The sequence below is a fragment of the Nycticebus coucang genome, chromosome 1, assembly GCF_027406575.1.
Source record: "Nycticebus coucang isolate mNycCou1 chromosome 1, mNycCou1.pri, whole genome shotgun sequence".
Classification (NCBI taxonomy): Eukaryota; Metazoa; Chordata; class Mammalia; order Primates; family Lorisidae; genus Nycticebus; species Nycticebus coucang.
Window position 1 is genome coordinate 119,718,868 of NC_069780.1, and position 9,912 is coordinate 119,728,779.

The 9,912-nt window shown below is 36.7% G+C and overlaps 1 long non-coding RNA gene across 1 annotated transcript; it reads left to right on the forward strand.

The window, feature by feature from the left end:
- The first annotated feature begins 4,646 nt into the window (after positions 1-4,646).
- Positions 4,647-7,503, forward strand: LOC128583051 (uncharacterized). The gene is made up of 4 exons (XR_008379372.1): positions 4,647-4,783; positions 5,733-5,840; positions 6,298-6,333; positions 7,256-7,503. It is a non-coding gene; the product is annotated as an uncharacterized LOC128583051 (long non-coding RNA).
- The last annotated feature ends 2,409 nt before the right edge of the window (positions 7,504-9,912 follow it).

Sequence of the window (9,912 nt, forward strand, 5' to 3'; positions counted from 1 at the left end):
CTTTCTTTCTTTCTTTCTTTCTTTCTTTCTCTTTCTTTCTTTCTTTCTTTCTTTCTTTCTTTCTTTCTTTCTTTCTTTCTTTCTTTCTTTCTTTCTTTCTTTCTTTCTTTCTTTCATCTTTCTTTCTTTTAACCATGGAAACTTACACACAATAAACTAAATAAATACATGCTGACTAAATACACCAATAAATGAAGATGAATTTTAAATATACAAACCACCGAAATTTTGAAATAAGTAACTCCAAGTTCATCACAGACTTTTTTTTGGTTGATTTGGTTTTGAAAATAAAAAGTTAGGGGGATCATAAGAAACTGAAGCATATTCTAAAAGGATTCATCTTTAAGTTCATGTATGTTGAGGAAGCACTACAAGGCATCCATCTTTATGAGTTGTACCTTAAAGTACAAGAATAAACCCCTATCAATGCAGGTTTCTTGCACAACTTTTTTCATCACAGATTCTATCATAATCTCATACATTTACTAATAGAATGGCCTATCATTTCTTCATAATACAAGCGCTTATTCAGAATGTTTTCTTAAGTAACATAGCCAGATTTTCACGGCCTCTATTTCATGAAGAACATATTTTTACACATCACCACCTGAATTTAGGTTTAGTCAAGATTGCTGACGTATGTAGGCCAGCAAAAATGAGTGGCTCAGCTATAGGCATTCTGTTGATCTGTTAACCTGAATTTCATTTTTGACTACTTTTGTATTTAAACTTAAATTCCATAACCTACATATGCACGGGGGATTAATTCTCATTTGGAATTAGCATCCTACTTTAAAATAACTGCAATAGCAAAAATAGGTGTTCATTCCAGCCATCAAGTTTTTCATGATTTGGAGCTTGTCTCCTTGAAAGTTCGTCCATCCTGCAGAGTGAGCAGGCGACTTAACGTGTCCCAACAGGAGGAGCTGGCAGAGATGCCACTTCATAATGAATGGTGGCATCTGTAGAGGGCATTGATTTTCTGACGTTCATAAAAATTATGCCATGTCTATATACCTTTCAAGTGTCAGTATAAATATTAAAGCCTTCTAAATGATATTTTTCTAGTAAATATAATACACCTCCATCTCAATAATTCAAAATAAAACTGGTGATACTAATATTTTCTTTCTGATCTAAAATTTGTATATTGAAATAATTGCAAAAATACAGTTACCTTAAGCTAAAAATAAACCAATGAAGAAGATAATTTTTTATAGCTGCCACCTCATGATATCAGCCCACTTAGAAGTGATAATGCTAATGTAAAAAAAGTGTACGTTGAATGCTCAACTTTGCAAATCCATCGATAGAGATTAGAAAGACAGTTATTTTTGAATCTATTAATCAAAGGATTTTTTTTCTAGGAATCACATACATAAAAGTTAATGCAAGAAAATATTTTTGTTTCCCCATTTTCCTCATTGCACTTTGATTTTGAGGCCTCAAAGTACCTCCCCAGATGCTAAATTTAACTTTATTTTTTTTCTAGGAAAGTTGATCATAATATTAGGTCATTATTTGAATATACGTTCTAGTAATTTTTTGTAGATTAATAATCTTTTAAGTATGATTTTTTTAGAATGAGCATTTTAACTGAAATATAAAATCAAGATGATGTATTTCCCATTATTTCTCTAATTCCGTATGATAAAATACACATAATCATTACACAAGATAAACTAATAGTAAACTTTATGTTCTGTGCTTTCTGAGCAATAAACATTTTTCAGAGTAGCATGTTTATTTTTGAGAAACTTTTAAATTATATTTAAGAAGACTACATATATGTGACCTTTTCTTTTTAGAAACATATGGGAAAACCTTTGCCAGCATTCAATTTTTTCCCAGTAAAAGGCACAGATACATCCTTCAAGCATTCCCCCCACCTCTCCGCCCTGTATCTTCAAAAGGACTTTTAAGGACAAATTCAATCAGACAGTTCACTATTACATAAGAATTTGAGATAACCACAGAGAAATAAGACAATAGGTGTGCCCAACTTTTGTTTACATCCAAAAATAATATCATGCAACCATTTTTACTGCTGATGAGGATTCAAAGAGATACTAGTTAAATGAAGTGCTTGTATCATACTTCATGGCAGTCTACAACGACGTTATAACAAATTTGCATTTATAGATCTCCATTGTTATGAAGTTAATTTTTTCTGTATATAGCTCATTTTTAGCAAATGCTACATTTTTCTTAGAATCAATGGTAATCGCCTTATAGTGTTAAAATGTTAATAAAGTTTTAACACCAAAAATATATTAGCCATCCTTCCCACAATATCTGCTTGCCGATATTTTGTATTTCTGCTCTTCACTGTATACACGTTACTCTAAGTTTCTCATCAACCAAATTCTTTTATCATGTTTTCTCTGTCTCTCTTTCCCTCTCTGCCCTTCTCTCTCTTCCTTTTCTCCCTCCATTTTCTCCATGCTTCCACCGCGTCACCCCATTCCCTCCCTTCCCTGCCCTCAGCTCCTGGCTGCAGAGTACAGTGAACACATTAAGAACACTCAGTTGTGGTTGGGCTTCTAACCTTGCTCAACTCCAGCATTAGCAAAGGGATTCAGTTTCTTGAATTCATTAATAGTGTTTTGCCACAAAAGGCTTTGTAGTTCTCTCCTGAATATTGAGCCTAGCTTAATAACATTCCATTTATGTTAAAGACACATTTAATCTGTAAATGTGACCTTTAGAAGAATTCTCTTGTTTTCATTAAAGAAACACCGCATTACAAATATTAATTATTCCTTGATGCCATATTTTAATTAACTAATCATGTGCTATTTGCAGCAATAAAGAGTGCAGTAATGTATGTGCCATAATGCTATGTAATGCAAGATCGATATCAAAGAATCCACTGCTGCAGAAAAGACATATTTGGGATATCTTCTCTGGATGAGGTTGCTTATATAAAACATTTAGTCTAGAATGATGCTTTTTGTCTGGCTCTGCAGTTTGTATTTTTAAATGCCAATGCCAGTCTGATTAAAATGCTGAACATATCGTTAGCCCCATCACTAATCAGTGAACGTTCACTGATGCATATTAGCAGGGTCTAGCAATGTGGCGAAATTGTCACTTAAGTGCTTGGAATCTGAACACAGAAAATGACAGGCAATGCCGAAGGTCCGGCTCCAGTGCGTGTCTTCACTGTAGCTGGAGTCACTGGAATGGTGAAACCAGTTTAGGTTCAAGGTCGCTGCTGACATTCAGCTGTCATGGCTTCATTGTCTGCAGGCCTTCTCTCCATTGACACATTCAAGAGTACTTTATAGCAACCACAAAGAGCCAGTCAATTGATACCATTACACTTCATGCACACACAAACCACAAGCCTGTTCAGGACTGTTGATACAGTCTAACATTTATTCATTAAGGGACCTATTGAAAATGCAACTTGCCCAGCCCCACTCCTAACAACATAGACTTACTTGTTTAGTCCAAACATTTAGCTTCGTCTTTTTCAAGTTTTGCACAGCATTCTCTAATTGAGGTAACATTATCTGCATTTTAATGCTACACCATTTATGTCCAATGAAAGATTACCTGAAGAACCCTGCCATTACCACACTAGTTTAAATATGGGCAGTCGTATAGAAAAAATATACACAAAAGATGTAAGCAGGGGAAAAGGGAGATATTTATTTGTTCTGGGAGTGCCACGGAAATCCAATTGCTCAGAAATGAAATAAGAGTCTGGAGAGAAAGGAGGGAAAACCTAAGCTTGGGTCAGGGAAGAGGCAGTGATTAGCTCCATTGTTAGGAGCTCTTTGAGCTTCGTTGGTTGTAAAGAAAAACCCACTAATGAATCTATTGAAGCTTGCCAGAACTTTGTGTGGAAGACAACTTAAGTTATGGTGCTTATCTAAAAAATGGTAGTAAAGCACGTAGGTATATAAAACAGCGCATATGTCTCTTTATTAACATCTTGCCCATAAAAACAAAAAAAAAATTGTTTAAAAGAGTATGTTGCACAAATGACCTATTTAACATGCATATGTTTAATTCACTATGCCCAGGTCTTGAAATAAAATCAGTTAAATGATGACAAAATCTAAGAAAATACATCTTCTTATAACTTAAAGATGGAGAAATTGGCAGAAATATAATGGAACCAGTCTCATCTTGGTTTTCTACAAATATTTGTAAAGAAAGATGGGTTTAAAAGTGAAATTGGGAGGCTTTTCTGTTTTGCTTATTTTAAACAAAATTTCATTTGTTTCATTAAGGAATGTAATCAATTGACATTAAAAGTAATAGACTTTGGGATAAAAAGCCAATAGGCCCATGTGCTGTACCTAATAAAAAAATGTTCATCATGCTTCCAACCTATTATGTGATATTTGCAACATAGAATTAAATTTATTTTTGCTGTTTGACATAATATATAACTAAATATGCCTGTTTAATTCTACAAAATACATTGTACTTCTAAGGCTATTATTAATGTAAGAATTTAATTAGACAATGGCATATTAGAAAAAATAATTTTGGCCACTCACTCGGTCAAGATTATTGGTAGAAGCTGGAAAACATATACTGTATAGTATTAATAAGTAGAAATAGAACTCATTCCTCTGAAGGTTTTATCCTGAATTAAGTTTTGGCAAATACTTTTAAGGTAGGGAAGCCAAGTTCCACCACTGAATGAAAAGAGATCAGCCCCCCACTGTCCGAGTCTTCCATGGTTCCCTGGCTCTGTCATGAGAATGAAGTTTACTACTTGGGAAGCAGGATTCTCTACCTCTGAGGACTTACTTTATAAGGGGTGAGTGTTACGTCAATGAATTTGCTCATTCTTTTTCATGAGCAGATAAGCATTATTTCTATAAAACATACTATTCGGGTGCAATAAGACTAACTGCTAAGCAGAATACGTTTTTATAATGTCAAGGATGTCTTTAGTTTTGACTCCTCAGATTTCTAACTAAGGCCCTGGGAGACATTCTGTGGAGATTATCTTGTAGTTATCATGAAACTGGGTCTTCAAAGTCATGTCCACCTGAGGGAAGATCCCATGGCCACAGAATAAGCAACCTTTCTTCAGGTCTTTATTAACTTGCTCCAGTATTAAATACAACCACATAAATTTTATGTCAGGAAATGAGACTAAATATTGACCAACAGAAATTTGAGGATGAGAATTGCAAGACCTGTATCAGAAGACTAAGAAGGTAAAGGGAATCCATATTTGTAGGGTATCTGCTATGTTCCAATTGCTGTGTTAGGCACTTTGCCCAGATTCCTTGGTCTCTGCAATATCCCTGCATTATTTTGTGATTATCCTTCCATTTTATGGATGAAAAGAAGTTCTAAGATATTTAAAAATCTCCCTTTCCTACAAAACAAGTAAGTGGCACAGCTGTGATTTAAACCGAATACCATGTTCTTCTGAAGCTTGAGTCTTGTGTATTTGTTTTAGGCAAAGGACTTACAGACCTTGATGAAGGTTAGCTAATGTGGCCGAGGCACCTTCTCTCTCCTTTTCCTTGATGAGAAAGAGAATGAATCATTGTAGGGTAGGGGGATTTGTAGATATCCTAGATAGAACTTCTGTCTTTTCATCCATAAAATGGAAAGATAATCACAAAATAAGCAGGGTTTGCAGAGCCCAAGGCTTCACTTCTTTTCACCTTCACTTTCTGCAATGAGCTTTGCATTTTGCCTTTCTTTCTCTGCTATTTTTTTCTGTTCTCTTCTTTCCTTTGCTCCTGGAGAACACAGAGGATGCATCATGTTTCCTATCAGACTTCTTCTGTACCATGCAGCTTCCATCTCAGCTAAACATTGAGACCCGGGGAGCAAGGGGAGCCCGCACTAAGCAGGTGAGAAGGGAAAACTTCAAATAGGTAAAAATCTCAGTGAAAAACTACTTAAAGTTCACCAAGTACTCCTGATGAACTGTTTATTATTCCAATAAGACTATATTTGTCTAAACCACAAATATTTTCTAGTTCAACCTACATTCCAGAGAAGGCCAAAAGCAAAACTGATGTGACTGAACGAAGAAGATGAGCATGTTTTCAAAATAAACAAAAATAAAATTTAAATTAACTTTCCAAAAAAAAAAAAAAAAAGAAGCGACTTGACTAACAAGTGAAGGAGGCTTGCCCCTTCCCAACCGTTTTCTCACATAAACAATAGGAATGTAAGTTTGTAGGCCCCAAACTCAGACTCTCTGTAAATGTTGTGTAAAGTCATTATGATATGATATAATCCTTCAAGCTTCCTTCCAAAACCGTCTTTTATGTCTTTTTATTAATGTAATGATTTTTTTTCTAGGAAATGTCTTTCGAGATAAGGAGACAAACTTTTATGGTAAGGCATCCTGTTTTCCCACTGGAGATTCCAGATGAAGAAATGCATGCTAAGTTTTATAGTCGACACCAAAGAGGCCTTCTAGATGAGGGCCGTGTGTGTGCATACCCGGCGTGCCTACCCTTCCTGGCTAACATCTAACCATGTTCACTCTACTTTTGCATGTGGGAATTTTTTTATGTGCTTCTGTCACATTTCTTCAAGAAAAATAAAAGACTGTTTAAGTGCATATTATTAGTTAAATAGCTTGGTCAATTTTTGGAGTATTCACTCATTTGAATGGCAAAGAAATTATCCCATCTGAAAATTAGAAAGGATATAGTGCTTTTGTCACAGACACATTTACTGTCTCTCATAATGTAATTTTTCTTTGTCGGGCCAGCTGTATTTTCAAAAACCATTCTAAATGGAGACTTTAAAAAATGTCTTACTAAAAATGACACCAAATAATATTCAAATAATAGCGGAAGGAGAGAGATGACCAGGGCAAACAATTGACTTTCCTTCTGAAACTTTGCTGAAATGAGATCTAGATTTCTACTTTTAATGACGTATCTTGGTCAAAACCATTTTTTAAATTACATTAAATTTTATCTTAGAAAATAAAATTATTTGGGGGAAATTCTTCCCATGGTATAATTTTTATTTTTTACTGTTCTCTACGAAGACACAGGTAAAGCAAGTATTATGTGGCATGGTTCCTGTTAGTATTTTACCCTTTTTGGTGAAAAAAATATTTTAAGTGTTACAACTAGCTTTCAGGAAAATGACGAACTCTTTTAGGAAAGTGAAATATGCTTTTAAGATATGCTTTTGGTTAATTTATACTCTAGAAGGAGACTTATTTGATGGTTGTATCTTACAATTAGTGAGGTCAGTAGTTAGGACAACTGTAATTTCTTTTTTTTTTTTTTTCACTCAGAGAGCTGAGAGACTGAAGACTGGATGACTCTGATGGTAAAAAGTAAAGTACACCTAAATTTGCTTTGTTACAGGATTCTCTGCAGAGAAACCAGAGAAGATGCCATAGTCTCTGATGACAATTCTGCAGTGTCAAAAACTGATTAATAATAAAAATAAACAACATGTAGTTGTTTTCTGGCAGCTGAATTGTGTATCATATTTCTAAAGACAGTAAGGACTTGGGTGTATGTCAAAGAATACTAAACACTAATTGATCTGATACAGCCATGTGCACAGACACAAATGCACGTGGTGGCTGGTAATGGTTGAAAAATTACATTTTGGTTCTATTAAAAAATCTGTCGCTTTCAGGTCAGAGTGGAGTTTGCGGGGGGATGGGGGTGAGGGGGTCTCCCACAATAGGAAACTCTCTTGACAACAGCCGTGTTTTAGGGTTGTTTGTTGTTTGGTTTGTTGGTGATGCTTAGCCAAGGAGACACTTCCTTTCCGATTCTGTCTTCCAAACCCCAGGGCTCTGTTCTGGGCAGTTCGGCCTAATGGAATTAAGCCTGACATGTTTCAAGTCTATTTCTCTATAAAATAAACATAAAACAATGGTTTAGATTTCTAATAAAACTCTTGAAGCATGGGGGATTCCAACTTTCCTTGTTCTTTACACGTCTGTAAATAAAGTACATAAAGGAGGGACACAACATGATAAATCAACGTAAATTTGAAATCCACTGCAGCATATTAAATGGCGCAGTCTCAGTCAAAGGGAGGCTGACCCCAAGGCTTCGTGTGGTTTGAAGCTAATTGTTTTCGTCAGGATGGGAGCGTCTGGAAGTCCACGGCTGTACCCCACCAGTAAGGCTCCAGTAACTGAGCCGGCCCACAGAGAATGGACCCACTTTGTAGCGACACAGCGGGCTCAGACACCACCTATTCTGCTCTCCAAACTGTCATGCATAACAACTTTATTGTGCTAAATTGAACTTGAAAGCAACCAAAGGCTATGAGAAGGAGAGGCTATGAGAAAAGCGTGCTGTCAGCGCTGGCAAAGGCTGACCTGGAAAGTAGGCTCAGAGACAGGGGAATAAAAGACCAGGCCCCATGAACACAGCATATTGTTTCATTTTAAAGTATGATTCCCATACCAGAGAAAGTAGCAAATGTGATGTAAATTTATTTAAATAGATTCGACCGCTTAAAAGTTTGCCAGCCGCTCTTATCCAACTTTCCCAGCTCTCTGATTCGTTACTTACAGTGGGAATATAATGACATATAGTCATCATTGTAACAGCTTCTTTGCAGGGCACAATGATGATTAATAGCCAGCAGCAAATTTTCACATGGGCTCTGAAGCACTATGGCATTAAGCAGCCAAACAGTCCCAAATCCCCCTTTTCTGTTCCGCTGAAAAGTCCCCTCCTTGTACCTTGCAGATAGGAACAAAGCCTATCTTAATTCCAATCAGCTTTTCCTCATTCAAAGGGACCTTCTCTTTTTCATAATTGATTCATGTGCATTTTTTAGTGTTCCGCTGAGCTGAAGACACTTTTCTCCTTTTCTCTCTTCTGTCCCCACACGGGCACCACCTCTTTTCTTGAGGGGGCAAGGAGTGGGGAACATTTCAATAACAACAACAACAGTTAAAAAAAAAAAAAAAAGGTGGATTTTTTCTTCCCCAAATATTTGCCAAATAGATTTCTCAATTAGTATTAGCTTGTGCTTTACATTTAAAGGGTTTAAAGCAGAAATTAACTCCTGGATTTCACCATAGTTGGAAATGGTTGTAGTTATAAAAAGTCTGAGCTTCCTGAAATGGTTCTGGCTGGAGCCCCAAGCGCCGCCTGTTTCTGCGGGGGGCCTCTGAGCAGCTCTCCTTCTCATAAGAGTCTTGCTGCTGGAACAAGGACAGAATCTCTTGCTCTGGATAGATTCTTCTTTTTTTCTTTTTTTCTCCTCTGTGCTGGTAGCTATCAAAAAAGGGACAAACGACCGAAACGGAAGGCAGCAGATTCGAACCTCCTAACCCATTCTATCCTTCTTGCCATTTTATCTCCTAGGACTCTCACATTGCAATGTTAGCAGAAGCCTCTGTCTGTTTGCAGAAGTGCTTTCTCCCACCTCCAGTTTCCACCTCCTGTGACATCAACCAGTGCTGTCTTAGAAGGGGATTTCCACGTGCAAATTCATTTGTTTCCATGAAAATATAATGGCCAGGGAGTGCAGTTTGCTAGGTGCACTTTCCGTATGTGTTTATGCTTCTCACTACCCCACCCTCATTCTTCTATATGAGCTGGGTGGCCACACACCGCTGTGTGCTCAGGACAAATCTATTCCCTGCCTCTATGTAATCATTGGCAGTATTCTCTTCCACCCACACAAGTGTCCTGATTTGAACAATTTCAAGAACTCATGCCTTTTTGCTATTAAAATGGTCTCAAATGACTTAAACAAACCTACAGGGTGGACTGTCTCGTACCCAGATGGCTGGGGGTTGATTGATACTATCCCAGTTTAGGGAAAGAATCAAACTTGGAAACCCGCTGCCAATGTCACAGCACAGAGTTTTCTTGCCCACTTTGAAGAGGTCAGTTGACCCTATACGGCTTCTTTGATATGTGGCAGAAAGGAGGTCATTTGCTGAAATGAAAGACACATTACAAACCG